This window comes from Rosa rugosa, chromosome 5 (assembly GCF_958449725.1).
Source record: "Rosa rugosa chromosome 5, drRosRugo1.1, whole genome shotgun sequence".
In the NCBI taxonomy this organism is placed as follows: domain Eukaryota; kingdom Viridiplantae; phylum Streptophyta; class Magnoliopsida; order Rosales; family Rosaceae; genus Rosa; species Rosa rugosa.
Genome location: NC_084824.1, coordinates 49,023,261 through 49,036,918, shown reverse-complemented (window position 1 = coordinate 49,036,918; position 13,658 = coordinate 49,023,261). Strand labels below are relative to the sequence as shown.

General features: G+C 36.0%; 1 long non-coding RNA gene across 11 annotated transcripts; it reads left to right on the top strand.

The window, feature by feature from the left end:
• Positions 1–607: 607 nt before the first annotated feature.
• On the top strand, positions 608–7,254 carry LOC133707882 (uncharacterized). Of its 11 annotated transcripts, none has more exons than XR_009845358.1 (13): positions 696–710; positions 1,380–1,499; positions 1,695–2,515; positions 2,643–2,757; positions 2,840–3,035; positions 3,132–3,300; positions 4,326–4,362; positions 4,763–4,853; positions 5,332–5,796; positions 5,884–5,947; positions 6,188–6,253; positions 6,652–6,799; positions 7,042–7,254. It is a non-coding gene; the product is annotated as an uncharacterized LOC133707882 (long non-coding RNA). The 11 variants fall into 11 exon arrangements; XR_009845364.1 differs by having other exon boundaries at positions 4,326–4,376; XR_009845366.1 differs by having other exon boundaries at positions 655–710; positions 3,132–4,853; positions 5,332–5,458; positions 5,764–5,796.
• Positions 7,255–13,658: the final 6,404 nt, after the last annotated feature.

Here is a 13,658-nt window from a genome sequence, read left to right as displayed (position 1 = left end):
AAAATCCATCTCATGAGAATGTTTTGAATTAAGGTTATCATTGGGGAGCCTCAACATCAGAACCTATTCCTGAGAATATAGAGCTCTATGAAAATTACACTGGTGTACATGAGACGTGGGATAAAAACTTCATCATGATTGATGATGTATTCGCGCCTGTCGTTACGCATGAGTTTATTGAGTCCGATGATATCGAATAACGCTCCATTGATGATGAATGCCAACGTAGAGAAATTTGGCCTAAATGGAAAGATGCGTCCAGGTTAAGTTGAATTCTCTAAGGAAGAGGAAGGTTTTTCGAGCCAGTGATGCCAACACCTCCTAACATAAAACTTACACTACAAGAAAAAGAGTTATTAACGACATTTTATTGCGACACATGGAAGCGGCCGTCGTAAATTATTAAAAAAAATTGGGCGGTTATTCAAACCTTGCGCGGTAAATATCGGCGCTTATAGATTTCCGACGCCTGATTTAAAAACGTCGCACAGTTGTCGTAAATAAAGGAAAACATGTTCGTTTGCGACATATTGAAGGTGGAAAAAAAAAAAAAAAAAAAGGGTTTATTCTTATCTCCTATCTGAGACGGTCTCACCCTCTCACGCATTAGCCGCCCACTCTCCATGAAATCTCTCGTCGTTTATTTTTCGCCCACTCTCCTATCTGAGACGGTCTCACCCGCTCCCCAGATTTCTGTCTCTCTGAATGAGGTTACTTCTTTGCTCTTGTTAAGGTTTTCGAAGTTCTAATTACATGTTGAATTCATGACTATTATTTCAGAAACTAACACGTTGTCCGTCTAATTTAGGTAAACTTATTCAATTCTCTTAATAATGTTTACGGTTGTGGTTTGACGAATCTACTCACCTGGATGTATCTATGATTTCTGTTCTGCTGCTTTTCCAATTTGATTTCGACATTCACTTTGGGGTTGTCTGTATATGGATCTCCAATGGTATCCTGTTTTTTTTTTGTTTAATTCTTCAAATTCCATCACTTAATTTCCAATTTTGGGAATGAATTCTAGTTTTTTATGTGCAAAAATGGATATATCAGAGTCTGGGGCTAAAAACCCATTGATGCTTTTGTCTACTTGAAGTGTATTTGGTAATTGATGCTATTTTGTTCGGTAAGATTCATCAAATTTTGCAATCTGAATTACTGGGTGATTGAATTGACTTGTGACCTTTCGTTTTCGAAAAAAATTGTCACTGCAACTAAGGTTTTAGAATACTCTGATTATCTTAATGGTATTTGAAAGGGGGTGTTAGATTTTCTATGCAGTTAAATCTTTAAGTTTTTTTTTTTATTGACATTGTCTTTGATAATTTATGGGTTTTATTTGTATATTATATGAGTTCTTTTTGAATTACATGTAGCTGAAAAAGCCATGAACTCTAGACAGGGCGAAGCTGGCCTCCATGGGTGGTGATGACCAAGGGAGATTGAAGCATTTGGAGAATGCTGAGAGTCTGTTGATACTCAATTAAATAAATAAGGTAGGAGTATTTTAAGTTCCAAGCGTGCAGGAGATGTTTACAAAAGATTTTTGTGTAGTTTGTTTATGCATTTTATTTGGGCTTACCAATTTTCAGGTATTGTTAGAGAACGAGGACTTCAGACTTTACTTTTTTTTCTTATAGCAAGAGAATTGTGTCAAACTGACAATAAGTTAATGCTTTTGCTTGATGCAGGTGACACCACCTCATTGTCATCTGAGCTTCAAAAACATTGTGAGTGGAGGTATGCTCTTCTCCTCTAATTTAAATGGTTACTGCACTGGGAATTTCCTTTGTGTCATTGTGTTAGCATAGAATATCATTTCGATCTATTGCCTTTTACTTCAGCAGCTTTACATAATGCATGATTATTGCTAGGTTTGGTTACTGTATTACTTTGTGAGCTACCATTTGCATAATCAATTACAATATATTTGCAATTGGTTATCTTTAATACTCTACTTTTAGTATTCTATTAGACTTTATTGGTTACTATTATCATCTTTAATTGAGCTCAGATCAATGAACACTACAAAAAAGAATTGCAATGGCTACCCCTAGCTAGCGTCGGCACTGATTTGCCGTCGCTATTGGTTCAATTTTTGCTTCGGCAAATCATGCAGTGGCCAAAATTACTACGGCAAAGCATGCCGTCGTCAAAGATCCGATATTTGCTTCGGAAAAATGTGCGGTCGCCCAAAATTACTTCAGCAATAGAACACCGTCGCAATAATTGGCGACTACTTATGGTTTCCGTAGCCTTAAGCACCAGCCCTAGATATTATATTTGACAAGGAAAAAAACAGACATCGATCAATTTACTTAACTCTTGTGAGCCCTCTCATTCTCTTTCTCAATCTCGCCGTCGATTTCAATAATCTTGAGAAGCCACCACCACCACCAAGATCTCTCTCACTATAGCCGCCGGTCTCGGGATCTCTCTCACTATCGCTGCCGGTGTCAGTGCCAAGAAAGATAAAGAGCCTCCTTCTTCTATTGGAGATGCCTCCGATAGGGTTCGTTCTCTTCTCTCTCTCTGTTTATGCCCTTGGGCTATTGTTGGTTACTATAATTAGTGATTGATAGCTTCCTTCTGTGTTTGTATTATTGTTGGAGCTTAATTGGTTCTGGGCTTAATTCTAGGTCATTCAATGACCAGTGGTAGATTAACTGAAGCTGTGGAAGAGTGCCTAAAGGCAATCAAATGTGAACCATCGTGTTCTCATGCCCATTATAGGCTTGGAACTCTTTATTCTAGGTATTCTTTGTGATTGTATTATTGAAATTAGTTTCCTTTCTTCTTATCATAGATTTGTTATGAGATTTGACCTTTTATGCAGGTTTGGTCAAGTTAATGATGCAAGTTGGCATTTTGAGTTATCTGGGAAGAATATTGGCTCAGAAATTAGGCAGCGTCTATTACGTATTGAAGCTCACTATGTAAATACTAACAAGGCGAGGAAGGTTAAAGATTGGGATGGGGTTTTGAGAGAAAGCACTTTATGTATTGAAGCTGGAGTAGATGCATCAAACCAGGTGATTTGAAATTACTTGACCAAGTTTTACGGCTTCAAACATGTAACTTTGTTTACTTTTAATTATATGATTATATTCTATGCTTTCTTGAGGCAGTTGGTTGCTTTAAAAGTTGAGGCCCTATTTAAGCTTCGAAGGGTAGATGAAGCTTTTGAATTAGTAAATGCTGCAAGTCATTCGATCAGAAGAAAGTAGTCACAAAACCTTGCAAGGGGACAGTATGCTTGCTGATAATTGAAAATAAACTCAATTTGTATCTTGGAAGGTAAATTGCGCTTTACTTAATTAGATTAGGGTTCATTGTCCTAATATAAGATTCTAAATTGTGGATTGTCACATAATATATGGCCAAAGTACACTATATCCCACCCCTGTTCTGGCCTTTTGGGTCATTTTCAGTTTACCCTTTTTCCTTTTCATTTAAACACATTGCATTCTTATCACACCTCAGTCACTTTGATTGCCTGAAAGTGAACTACCAATATTACATTACACTTTGAAACCCAAGCTTCCTGAATTAATAGCCAAAGTGACTGAAGTACAAAATTGTTCAATTTTGAAACAGTAGTATGTTTGCAATGTGTTGAAAAACTAGAAAGTTGTGAAATGAAAGCAATCTTAAGATAGAGGGTAGTAAAATGTAATTAGCCCTAAATATATTAATAAAATCTAGAAATACATAATGCTATTGCCTTATATTTGTCAAATAGCTTTGTGTTTAATTAAGTCAATATCAAGATGTCTATCTTCTAGGTAGAGCTAGACCACTGGGACTAGATCTCCTCAAGATAAGTGATTCTTCTTGTTCTCCAAATAAGAAATGTAGGATCTATGTCAATATCATTGTATTGACATGCTGTGTAATTTCTGTTTTTCAAACACATATGCCATGGATTTATAGGTTATTGGTTTAATTGTAAAAGAATATGATGTCGTGCATTGATGTTGATTCATATTTTACTTGTAATCCATTTACAGTACACACCCATGCTTTTTATGTGGGGTTATACTGCTCGCATTTATCCTATAGCAGAATTATTTTGGCTTGGCTCGATTGCTTTATTTCCTGATATCTCTCTTTAATGGCTAAGGGAACATGGATGTTGTAGTTATAGCTGCAGAATTATGTCTTTTGTTCTCATCCTTTTTTTTCTTGTTTGTTTCATTTTACATCAATTATTACTTGAGGTATTCCCTGTTTTGCTGTGTAATTTCTGTTTTAAGTATATTAGGATATAGCTAGTCTTTTCAATTTAATTCTATATGCAATCTGATTGAGATTTTTTACAGGTAAAGAAGTATTCAATTTGCTAAAACTTCAGTATCTGTAAGTGTACTCAAGTATGTGTGAGTGATTTCCTGTATGTAATTAAACTTAAAAATATAAAGTTTCAGTCTTTTCAAACTCTTAAACAATCATGTACCTATAGTTTACCCTTATATCACCTCAAAGCACCTTCTAATCTACCTTATTTAAAATGGTATGTTTTCTAGGATATTGTTTTAAACTGCTGTTTATCTGTAGTGTTTAAACTGCTCATCCTCATGAACTTGGGTCTCATTCATTTTTCGTGTTCCTTCAGAATTACTCATGTTTCTTGTTTATGGTTTAACTACAGCTCCAACATTTGAACTAGCACTGTGAAACCTCTTGGCTTTCAATTTTGGTGTATGTAGTTTGTTTTTGTTCGTTGCCTTATGTTGTTCCCTGATTGCACACTTTGCAGGTATTTCAAAGGTCCTGAGATTCTTGTTGATTTACAAGATTATGACTATTCTTTGGACTAGTGGATTCTCGGTTGTATTTTTGCTGGAATGGTAAGCATTTCCCCATATATTTTTTTCTTAGTCATCTAATATATTAGATACTGCTGCATTGTTGTAGTTTTTTGCTGGTATATTATATCATCCCCAAGCACCCTTGACAGTATGATCTTATGATCTTTTACTTTGGTGGAGGTGCTTCAATATCTGCCATGGCTGTTCTATCTACCACTAGTACTTTATATGCAAAGGAAAAGTTTTTTTTTTTTAGACTGTCAGAAACTTGCTTTCATATAGGGATCATATGTCCTAAGAATTAGGAAATCAGACTGTCAGAAACTTGCTTTCATATAGGTGTAATCTCTTATTGAAATATAAAATTTTGAGTTGCACTTTGTTTCGTTGAGCCATTGTCAGATTTCCATCTTGTTGCAGTGATTTCTTCTACAAATATGTATGAGTGGTTTTCCTCTCACTATTCAAGAATTTTGTATTTGCGATTCATGTTATTTAATGAAGTGTTTGGGAACAGGTTGATTCAAAGAAGTTTGGAATGCTGGCAAATTGGCAGCGGGATTTCACCATGGAAAACATATTGATGCAGCTGAAGAAGGAAATGACAGCCTCACACAACCGGAAGCTTGTCCAACCACCCGAAGGTACATATTTCTAATGGGAGGCAACTTTGAAGATTGTCACTGATCTGTTGAAACGATGGATTGGCATAGGCTGAATCTCTTTTATACATGTACAATATTTCCATTATTGACAACTTAAGATATTTCCATTATGGACAACTGGAGGAAAGAAAGGAAAAGTGGTCCTCAAGCTCTTTAGTGTCACTCTCCTCTATTGTTTTTCTTTTGGATGATTCTTGTTTAAACATTTCTTATTGAGAATTTTATCCATGTATTGAGTGAAATGCAATTAAAATCAGTTATGGAGTGCTAATTTCATGATACAGCTCATCCAGAATTCATATTTCTGCAAGAACCAGGTATTGTTCTCTCTATTCCTCGATGTACATTTGTATTGTTAAACATTTCTGTACTTTATTTAATCATTGTTTTTTTTTACTTGGCAGAACACATGCTCAACTTAAGTTGCTAGTAGCTGCTGGCATGTTTAAATGTTAAAGTTTTTAACAGGTAAAGTAAGGAATAATGTTTGTATTTTGATTATGGCTTATTGGTTTACTCTACAAGTAAGGAATGTTGCGTGGTTCTGCATGATTTAGATGCTTGTGTGTTTTGATGTGGACATCCATATGTGGTTGCATCTATTAAGTTTTGGATTAAGATGCTGCTATGTAGTACGGTTTGTAATTTAATCGATTAATAGTAGTGTTATATTGCTCAGTTGCACTAATGTAAAACTTTTGATATCAGGTTGAGGACTAGCAAAAGAAAGATCAAAAGGCCAATAAAGTACATTAACTACCGGGATTATACACGGTAATTACTTTTGCTTATGTCCTAAGTTTGGGATCATAGAGATTACATTTCGAAATACGACTGCTCTACAAGGGCAAATCACATAGTTCCAGATGGAACTTTGTTTTGCTTCTTTCTTTTGCCTCTGCCAAAATTCATGATTTGCCTTAAGAAAATCTGTCTTAGTTATTATGGTATAGGTGATATGTGGGCTGAGTTTCAAATAAGTTTATAGCTTAGAAAATGGAATAAATAATACCGTGGTATGGTATTTATGCAATTGAGAACTTTCTATGAAAAGGCTAGAAGGTTTAAGATTATGGTCTTGGTGTCTTTATTGCTTCTTGGTACATATGAGTTATCAATAATCATGTGCCATGTATCGTGTATTAACATACATTTTTGTAATTATGTTGCAGTGGAGATATGTAGGATGCTATTGATAGCGTATCAAAGGCTTCTCAAAGTAAGATATCAAAGGCATTTTTGCAGCAGCCCCCTATTCAGGAACTAATTGGAAGGGATCTTCATGATATATAATGAATGGAAATTCAGACATATTTCGAGGTAAGTATGGAACTATGGATTTTGCATTCTTCAAATCAACTACTCTAGCTTTAATCGTAGAAAGACCTGGATTTAGCACACTTGCTGACTCAAAATGTCAAAAAGTAATTAAGAGTTCAAGTGAAATATTAATTGTATGTACTGGTATGAACAATATCTATGTCATGTGTACATCTCCCATTAATTTTCCAGCTTTTTGTTTCTTTAATGAATGCTTGAAGATTTCTGACTTTCTGTTATAGGAGGCTTGCAACAACACTAGAGTAATTGGTACATGAAGTAGATCGAGGAAGATCCCTGCAAAGTTCATCTTGAAGTAGCTAGAGGAAAATAACTAACTTGTAAAGCTTAATTATCGATCTTGTAAATTTTGGTAGAAGTTTCATTCATTTTGTAACATTTATGAGGAAAATTAAAGTGTAACATTTCCTTTTATATAAGCTTCGTTCCTTTTTTTATAGTTTTCATTCATTAAAAAAAAAAAAAATCAGCATGCATTTGCATGCCGATTTTTTTTTTATTCATAAATAATATTTTTGCGACGGCATTTTTGCCGTAGCAAATGACTTTTGGCGACGGCAAAAAACTTCAGTAGCGGTTGGTGGCGTCGCCATTGGTATTTGCGACGGCATTTTGCAGTCGCAAAATTCTTGCGACGGCAAAACGTTTGCCGTCGCTAATAGTCTTGCGACGGCGAATTGCCGTGGCAAATACCATTGGCGACGCCACCAACGGCGTCGGAAGAATTGCCGTCGCAGAGCCGTCGCCAATGCTCTTTTGCGACGGCAAAAGAGGCTTTTGCTACGGCATTGCGCCGTGGCCATTGCAATTTTTTTTTGTAGTGGAATTTTGGATGTCTCTACTGTGAACTAACCCAAGATCTTGTGAACATGCAGACCTTAGACTAGACTCATAAGCCCAAAAGCAATGTACAGATTAAATTTGGAGATTTTACTACTACAAGAGGTGTCAATAAAAAGAGAACATCATTACCAGATAGTCTCTGTAAGACACCATTGGCCTGCCCAGGGAAATAGAAAAAGAGAAATACGAATGGGATCAAGAAGACAAGAAGCACTTGGATATCTTCCACTGGATTGACATCTACGTGTAGAAGACTTTTCTGAATAGCTTGAAGGCTGTTGGTTTCAATATTAGTAGGAATAGGAATACAAGGGTGCTCTTATTTTAGTTCGAAAACGACCTCATGATTATTTTCATGATATTATTTCCTATTGACATTCAATTGGAGATAATTGTATTTGTCAATTTGTTATTAATATAAATTTATTTTTTATCATATGATATATATTATGACCGTAACTGGGAAACAACATCAATATTGTAATGTATGGAAATTAGTAGAACGAAAGTAGATTTTAATTAAAAATAATAATTTTTTAAAAATAGAACAATTGCGACGGGACTCTAATGTCGCCAAAATTTTTTTGACTAATAGTGCATTTTTTACGACATACAAAAATGTGTCGCAAAATCCGTCGGAAATAGTATTTACGACGTGTGTAATCTGTCATAAATAATGGTTAAACATTTGCTACGCGTGCTCAACCGTCGCAAAGCCGTCGTAAAAAACTTTTTGCGACGCTTTTTCATATTTTTACGACGTTTTTCATCCGTAGTAAAAAGTCAATTTTTTTGTAGTGTTATTGACTAATGGGTCTTCATTAGAAAGCGTGATGAGAAAAAGATATGGTAATCTCGCCTTATGGCGCAAGGCTTCTCACAGAACGCCCTGGAATTAACTACGGCAAATTCTCTCGTAATGGATGTCATTGCACTCCACTACCTTGTCAATTTGGTAGTTTCCTGAACATGCAGCTTACAAAGGTGGTCGCTACATATTTCTATGGGGATCTAGATACAGAATATACATAAAAGTTCATAGTAAACTTCATTCACCCAAGTCAAGTGGCTCTAGACCACGGAGTGCCTTTGCAATAAGGTTGCAATGCTCACTAAAGTGACTACTTGATTGGGAATGGATATATCAATGCCCAAGCGTTTCAATGGCAAGTTTCATATTGTATCACGGTTCATGTTGGTGACATGATCTTCATTGGAAGACCTTAAAGAGTTAAGGAAAAGCGTTAAACACTTGAAATCCGAGTTTGAGATGAAGATCTTGGGAGAACACGATTATGTCTCGGTTTGGAACTTGAGCATTGCGTTGATGGATGCTTAAGCATTTTGATAAGGTCAAGCCTTTAAGCACACCCATGATCGTTCATAGTCTTGTTCCTGAAAAGGATCCTCTTCATCCAAAGGATGATGACAAAGATATGCTAGAGGCAGAAGTGCTATACTTAAGTGCAATATGCGTATTATTGTACTTAGCTCAATGCACAAGACTGGACATCTCATATGCTGTGAACTTGTTAGCTAGGTATAGCTCTGCTCCAACGCGACGCCATGAGATTGGTGTAAAAGATATGTTTTGATACTTGAGATGTAGGCTTGTTCTATTGCTACAGAGAGACGATGGATTTGGATTCATCACACACCAGGAACGCCGCCAACATTGGCCTGCATCCTTTATCCCCATCTCAAAACGACATTAGTGTTTTGAAAGGTTTTGATGATGCTGGGTATCTCTCTGACCCACACAAAAGTCGTTCCCAAATTGATTAAGTGTTCACCATGGGTAAGACCACGATATCTTGGAAGTCTACAAAATAGACCCTAGTCGCTATATCTCGAACCATGCAGAGATTATTGCTCTTCACGAAGCGGTTCATGAATGTATATAGATTAGATCCACAATTACGCATGCTTAAAGCAATTATGGTTTGAAGTCTACCACAAGATGAGCCTACGAGCATTTATGAGGATAATGTTAATTGTTTTAGACGAATGAAGCAAGGCTACATCAAAGGCGACAACACCAAGCATAATCAGCAACAATATACTTTCCTCAAGATCAAAGTGAACTAGGTTCAATCTGAGGATAGTGTGACAGACTTGTTCACTAAGTCATTGCATAAATTAACTTTCGAGAAACATGTTGGTAGCATCATTTGCGAAGTTATCCGAACTCTTATGACCGTAGTCATCAGGGGGAGATGCAGACATCTGAGGATAGTGTGACAGACTTGTTCACTAAGTCATTGCATAAATTAACTTTCGAGAAACATGTTGGTAGCATCATTTGCGAAGTTATCCTAACTCTTATGACCGTAGTCATCAGGGGGAGATGCAGACATCAGGGGAGATATCTACATGTTTGGTCTCGAAACGTGAAGAGTGTGTTGTACCCTTTTTCTCCTTCGACCGAGGTTATTTTTGTCCCACTGAATTTTTGCTACTCGGCAAGGTTTTTTGACGAGGCAACGAGAGAAGCACCGCGTTTGGGCGACACAGGGGGGAGTGTCTAAGGACATCTAGATTGTGTGTCTGGCTAAAATTCTAATTACTTGTCCGAGTTGTAATAGGGTTAATTTTAGAGATATTCTCGGAGATCTCTTAGTAGATATCCTAATCATTGTACGATTATGTTTTCTTATACAATTCAGACTCTATGCTTGTAATATTCTGTATAAAAAGGCCCATATTATCAATGAAATTAAGACACAAATCATTCTCCCAATTCTCTCTGCTATTCTCTACATCCCTTTTTCCTAAAAACAGTTTTCTATTACTTATAAATGAAAATATTTGATCAATACATGCTACCATTATCTCCTTAACAATTATATTCACATGCTCAGTGATTTTCATGCTTAGTTGTACTTGAGCAAAATAAATAAATTCAAACCACCAATTCACCCTATGATTTAGATCCAATGACAGCTAGAACACAATTGAGCATTGAATTCATTGAATACGCGAACAAGACTATGTACCTAAAGAGAAGAAGAGAAGATTGATTCCCTTCGTATAATTCAAGAGTCAAATAAAAAATCACATAAGGTAAAGAAAATAAAAGAAGAATCACAGAAGGTAGTTCAAATATCGAAATTTCACGGTATGCATCCTATTCCGAAAATAGAGGTTCATACTAGATTTTATGACGGAATCAAGCCAGCGATCTAGCTCCATGAAGATACTAATTCATATTAAAGTATTCATTAATTTGCTCTCATCCCCGTCCATTTGGCATTTCGATCGACTAACTATTATCGTCAGTTTAAAAGTTTCCTACATTAATTTCTCTGCTCATCTAGCTATTTGGCTCTTTCCTACTGTCTGTATTTCTTTCATGGTGTTCTATGTGTCCATAATAGATTAACACTTCAAACAATTATTTTCTTAAAGAAAAGACGAGGAGTTGAAGATGGAAAAGAAAATCTTAATTATATATATAATGTTCAAACTGACATGGCTGGCCTGTTCTACGAAGAGAATGATTAACTAAAGTCGTACTGATTATTCAGTTAGATATGCGATTGTATATAGATAGCAAAACTTAATTAGGAACCTTTTAGTTACTAATGGACCCTGAAATTTTTTTTTGGTCTTTAAAGTTATACGTTCATCTTTGCCAAAAAAAAAAAAAAAAAAGTTATACGTTCATTAGTTATCTTCTTAACTTGTCATTGTTAAAATATGAACATTCGCTCGGTCATCAGCTCAATGGTCAGCTGGTCTCTTTGTTTGGGTAGAAGAAATTGGTACTACATGTAAGATTTTGTACCTTAATGTATACTGTTATTCTCTACAAAGCCCAAGTTTTTTACGGTCACCTTAGTTGTGTGTCCAACATATCCAGTATCATTCAATCTCTACTTTTTTTCTAAAATGTAAAGTGTCCATATTATGAGGTTTTATGTACACACTTCTCTTTATATTTGTTTCAATTCCCATGCCACCATCCTCGCGGTGGCTAAATCAAATTACACGTGAGAAGGGGTGTTAATTAATAATATAATTAATAGCTCCATACACTACTACAAAATGGGCTATACGGCACCAATTTTGGCCACGATTCTAAATTGGTGTGTATGTTGAATAGTTTTGCACCGTTAATTTGATCGATGAGTTTTTATTTTTTATTTTTTTTTTATGAGAAAAATAACTACTAGAAACTAAAAGACAAAATCTCGACTAACTCCCCCTCCCAGCTGATCCAAATGGAATGCTGGGGACACAGTAAGGGTAAAAATAAAAGCCATACATAATTATTTTGAGATCTGTGAGCTAGAGCAGTTAGATGATCTGCAATAAAATTTGCTTCGTAGCAAATATGCTAAAACACAATGGACTTGAAATGTAGAGCCAACTTCCTTATATCCTGTATGAGAAGCTGAATTCGCCATGGAACTTCACATCTTCCTTGAATACGACTAAATCAGTAGCTTAGAGTCATCTTCAACTGAAATATTAGGATGTTGATGCAGGATAGTAGTGTGTAAACTATCCCTTAAAGCAGTTACTTTTGCAACAAGAGCATTAGCGTTCCCTAACTTCTTGTTAGCAACAAATAAAAGTTACCATATGTATTCCTAATAACATATCCAATAATAGCAATTCAATTATGGACAGATCCATCAAAATTTAATTTAACTTGATCAATGTTAGGAGGCTGCCATTTAATATGAAAATATTTAGAAAGTTTGGGGGATACTTGTTCTTAGGATTTGCCTGAACATAATATGAGCCTAACACAACCGCCTGACAAAAACATTGATAAGGAGAAATACTTAAATTCTGGAAGATTAATTTATTCCTAAAATGCCAAATCTTAGACCATACAATCATTAAAATATAAATGAAGATGTTCTCTAGTTTCAGCACTATTACTTATATGATCAATCCAAGAAATCAAAGAGCTATTCCAATTTAAAGGCTTAGGCGTAAGATCTAGACCAAACATTTGAAGCAAATTGACAACGCATAAATAAATGATCCACTGATTCGATATTACTTAAACGAAAGGAACACATCAGAGATATATGATGATTATAACTTGATACTCTATCTTTTGTTTTAAGACCATTTCTGATTAAAGTCCGTACTGTTGTAGAGAAACTGAAATTGAGAGAAATTCACTGTGTATTCTCATTTATAACAGGGGCCTCTTTATATAGAGGATTACAATGCATAGAGTCTGAATCATACAAGGAAAGATAATCTCTAGATTCTTCTAATTAAACCCTATTACCACTAGGTCAAGTAACCTAGAGTTTGGGCCAAACACAAATTAGGGTTTTACTTGAACACTCCCCCTTGTGTTGCCCAAACGCGGTGCTTCTCTCATTGCCTCATTAAAAACCTTGCCGAGTAACAAAAACCAAGTGGGACAAAAATAACCTCGGTCGAAGGGGAAAAAGAGCACAACACACCCTTCACGTTTCGAGACAAACATGTAGACATCTCCCCCTGATGTCTGCGCCTCCCCCTGATGACTACGATCATGGGAGTTCAGATAATTTCCGCAAGCCAATTCTTGCCACATGTTTCTCGAACGTGGATTTGGGCAATGACTTAGTAAACAACTCTGCCACATTGTCCTCAGATCGAACCTGGTTCACTTTGATCTTGAGGAGCTTCTGTTGTTGCTGATTGTAGAAGAATTTGGGCGATATATGCTTGGTGTTGTCGCCTTTGATGTAGCCTTGCTTCATTTGTTCAATGCAAGCAGCATTATCCTCATAAATGCTTGTTGGCTCATCTGTGGTAGACTTCAAACCACAATTGCTTCGAACATGCGTAACTATGGATCGAAGCCATATACATTCACGAACTGCTTCGTGAAGAGCAATAATCTCTGCATGATTCGAAGAGGTAGCGACTAAGGTCTGCTTTGTAGACCTCCAAGATATCACGGTCTTTCCCATGGTGAAAACATAACCAGTTTGGGAGCGACCTTTGTGTGGGTCAGAGAGGTACCCAGCATCAGCAA